Source organism: Morus notabilis, unplaced genomic scaffold (assembly GCF_000414095.1).
Source record: "Morus notabilis unplaced genomic scaffold, ASM41409v2 Scaffold1467, whole genome shotgun sequence".
NCBI lineage: Eukaryota > Viridiplantae > Streptophyta > Magnoliopsida > Rosales > Moraceae > Morus > Morus notabilis.
In genome coordinates this window covers 62,506-67,151 of record NW_010360165.1, presented here as the reverse complement: position 1 = coordinate 67,151, position 4,646 = coordinate 62,506, and the positions used below count along the sequence as shown (strand labels likewise).

The 4,646-nt window shown below is 34.4% G+C and overlaps 1 pseudogene; it reads left to right on the top strand.

Annotated features, from left to right (window-relative positions):
- The first annotated feature begins 1,482 nt into the window (after window positions 1–1,482).
- On the top strand, window positions 1,483–3,060 carry LOC21411090 (annotated as a pseudogene).
- The last annotated feature ends 1,586 nt before the right edge of the window (window positions 3,061–4,646 follow it).

Here is a 4,646-nt window from a genome sequence, read left to right as displayed (position 1 = left end):
ATAAAGTTTTTCTTTTTCATATTTCACAGGAGAGATCTAAAACGACATTTCACTGAAGTATTTGCTTTTGTAGATTGAGTGTATCTCATCATTTGTTTTAACTTATTGGAGAAAACCTATAAAAGAACTAGAGACAAAAATTATGAGTAGATTGTTTGATTGATGGTTAATTGTTGGAGGCGAATTTGCCTTTCTTTCACCTTCTTCTTTAGCTCTTTCAATTTTTGTCTCTATGGTGACCGGTGGTCACTAAACTCGTTTAAAACGTGGAAAATTTCAGTGCTCGCAAATGAGGTATACTAATTACTACATACAGTTGAATATTATGTTACTGGAGAGCTAATTTTTAATTTATTGGGTAAATCACACACCAAAATGAGATCATTGGGATGTAAAGGACACATCTTGTTGGCGTTCTACGTCTCTCTTCCGTGCTCCTGTAGTTTTTCTGGGTTTCCAACTTTTCTAAAAACAAGTATAAATATTTAGTGTTCGTTTGAAACTCGTTTTAAAATAATTTTTTTTATATGAAAATATTTTTAATTTCAAACAGAAATTATTTTTAAAAATGCGTTTAATAGTTTTATCAAAACATTATTTTCAGTATAAAAAAATCCATTAATGTCTCTCTCTTTCCACTCGAGAGAGAAGAAAATGGAAAGAAAAAATGAAAAACGACTAAAAGTCATTTTTCATTTCTCTCACATTTCACACTAAACTAAAAAATCGTTTTCATTTATGTTTTTTTATCTTTAATTGTATCAAATGTCGTTTCTCACCTGTTTTCATTTTTTTTTTCAAAAAATGTGAAAAACAAAAATAAAAATAACTCCAAAAACAGCCTTAATGTACTATTTGATGTATCAGCAAAATTTGACTATTAAATTAATGGACAAATTTTGCTGGCTTTGGTTGAAGATACGAATATCTCAAAAAAAAAAAAAAAACAGAGAGATAGAGAGAGAGAATATTTATAGTTGGGTTGCTCTACTTTTCCACGTTCATTACCTGCCACGAATCTAAAAAATTAGCCATGTTGACATATAAAATCTCTGTTTAATATTGTTTCAAATGGTTTCCTTTTTTTAGTCCCTCCTAAAGTAAGGTAGTCTCTATGAGATTATAAGAATATGTCGGTCAAAAAACAAATAATGTAGATCCATAAATTTCTTCCGTAACAGAAATAAAAAAAAAGATTTGATGATTCTGACAGATTTTTCTTATGTTTACTTTTATAAATGAAGATAACGTATCTAATAATCTATTTGGACGTTGGTTTAGGAGAAGCATACATCTCGCGGAATTTTATTAATTAATTGGATTGGCCGGCAACGTTGCTAATTAATGTAGTTAGATATAGACCAACGAGCTAGCCTTTTTTTTTTTTTTAATGTTTTTGGTAGCAACACCATTTGATAAGTTCTATAAATGTTTACACGGCCGGGATACGAAGCCAAGCATGTTCTACTATAATCCCAGCGCATAGCAACAGGGAAAGAACGGAAATAAGCACTATGGAATCAAACGAGGCAAGTCTGAGAGACCAAGAGGAGATATGGAAGTACATGCTCAACCACGCGGATTCCATGGCCATCAAATGCGCCGTGGAGCTCCGAATACCCGACATTATTAACTCCCACGGCGGCCCAATGAGTTTGGCCCAAATAGCCGCCGCCATTCCCGACACTTCTTCTCCAGACATCTCCTGCCTCACGCGCATCATGCGTCTCCTCGTCCACCGAAACATTTTCACCGCACATCAATCATAGACGGCTCCGGCGGCAGCACCACTCTCTACGGTCTGACCCACTCGTCCAGATGGCTCTTGAGTGACACTTCTGACGATCAACTAACTCTGGCTCCTTTATTTCTGATGCAGACCCATCCGTGGCTGATGGCTCCGTGGCACTGCTTTAGCCGGTGTGTCAAAGAAGGTGGGAGTGCCTTCCAGAAGGCCCATGGACGTGAGATATGGGATTTCGCATCCGAGAATCCAGAGTTCAATAAGCTCTTCAACGACGGAATGGAATGCACGGCCAGGATCATTTTGAAGGCGATCTTGTCAGAGTATAGAGATGGGTTCAGTAGTTTGGGGTCGTTGATTGATGTGGGTGGTGGGACCGGTAGGGCCCTGTCAGAAATCGTGAAATCTCATCCGCACATCAATGGAATCAACTTTGATCTACCGCATGTCGTCGCGAAGGCACCGGTGTACCCCGGAGTGTCCCATGTCGGAGGTGACATGTTTGAGAGCATCCCAAATGCTGATGCTGTCTTCATGAAGGCAAGCTTAGCTACTGATCTTAATCAACTTTCAACGGTTTTATTAATATTGCTCTGTTTTTCTTTTTGTTTTGTTTTGTTTTTTTTTCAATGCTCTTTTGATAGATAGAGATAAAATTACGTTATAACCACTACTGAACTTTACCTAGCTCAAAACAATGTTGTTTGTTTGATGTTCCGAGAAAACAATGCTGTTTTGTTGTTCATGTTTTTTACACGTAAACTAGCCACTCTCCAAATACATAGTTCAAAACATCAGTACATGAAACGAAAAGTGTAGTTTCAAAAAGCGTATCATATTTTTCCTTCCTTAATTATACACCCAGCACCCTTCATAAGAAATTCATTTTTTAATAATATACATATTATGTAAAGTGCCCGTTCGTACTTTAAAAAATTATCAACTTTACACAAAAAAAAAAAAAAAAAAAAAAACGAAAAGCATGACATACATACTCATTAATTCTTTACATGCAGTGGATTATGCATGATTGGGGCGACGAAGACTGCGTGAAGATCTTGAAAAATTGTCGAAAAGCGATACCGGAGAAAAGTGGGAAAGTTATTATAGTAGATTTAGTTTTGAACCCAGAAGGCAATACCCTATTTGATGACATGAGCTTAATTTGGGACCTTGTAATGGTTGCCTATGCCTCGGGTGGAAAGGAGAGAACTGAGAACCAGTGGAAGAAAATCTTAATAGAAGGAGGTTTTCCTCGCTATAAAATCATCAAAATTCCTTCCTTAACATCCATAATTGAGGCTTATCCAGAGTGATCAGTTCGTCACATTTTGGTCAAAGTACCAAACTTTAATTTGTCTAGACATATTATTGGTGTCTCCAATACGATATCATATGTATTCTATTAAGGACTAATCCGTGGGTCCTACTTGTTATCATTAACTTTGTTTTTAATTTTTATTTGTGCGTGCGTGTTGAAATATAATGTTGGATCCGTCTCAAAGTGCGTGGTTAACTAATTAATTGTGTTTAGTTTACATAATGTTTGTAAATAGTTGGTCAGAGAGAGGGGTGATCTACAGTAATTAGTCCCTCTCATAAGTCTTCATTTTGGTCGCATAATTCAACGTTTGAAAGAGAGACATGACAAAGCGAAAAAGAAGGTATGCAGTGAAAAAATCATGTAGCACGAGTTGATTACTCCTATTAAAAATAAATAAATGGAGTACCATTCGTCAACAACACGGATATTGATAACTCTAGAAATTAGAGTTAATTTAAGTATTTTTTAGTTTAAAGTGTGTTTAACCAAGAGTAAATTTGTTTATTTTTTTGTGTGTTTTATCTTCCATTCTTATTCTTGTGCTCTGTCATGTTAAAGTCAGGATATGTGCTAATTCTAAGGTGTATTTGAAAAGAATTGAATTAAAAAAGACTGAATTGTATTCTAAGTTTTGGTGGTGTGATTTCAAAAAATAAGAAGCGAAATGCTGTAGCAAATATCCTTCTTTTAAGGACAGGCAAATAATGCCATTGCCATATAAATTAAGAAATTTGGACAAATTAACAAACATATTGTTACGTCACAAAGTATAGTGACTCCACTTTGATTGATAATGTGCCATCGTATCGGTTCAACGTTGTCTTGATTCTTTTGTGATTTTTTATGAGCTGTTTCTTTTGACCTTTTGCAAATATAATTTTATAAGTCCATTATTAGCTCCCAAGCACCACAATAAACTCCCTTAAAAATTTTCATATTTAACAAGGGAAGCTCTAAACCAATATTTTACTAAAGTTGCTTTTGCACATTCATACGTACAATATTTAATTAATTTGTTCTAATTATTTATCAGAGCAGTAAAGATATAAGAAGTAGAGAAAAAATATGAATGGATTGTTTGATTGATAGATTAATTGTTCGTGCTCTCTCTCTCCCCTTTTCTTTCTTTCATGATCTCTTTCAATTTTTGCCTCTATCATTGTCGGCACTCACTAAACTCGATTATTACAATGTGCAATATATATTTCAATAGTTGAAACTCTAAATTTTAAAGATCATGTTACTATAGAGCCTAATGTTCTTGGGTACTAAAATATCACACACCAAAATGTATTTCACTAATCAATTCATGATATTATTAATCAGGATGTAAGGAACACATCTTGTTGCCGTTCTAGGTCTCTATTCCGTGTTCTATAACCAAGTGTGTACAAATATTTTACTATGTTATGTGTCAGCAAAATTGGACTATAAGAGATAATGGAAGAAATTGTGCAGGCTGACAGTTGAAGATATGAAATTAAAAAATTATATGAAATTTGTATATATAGTTTGCTTGTTTTGATTTTCGTGCACACCCTAAAATTTTAGCCATGTTGACAAATATTATTTCAAATG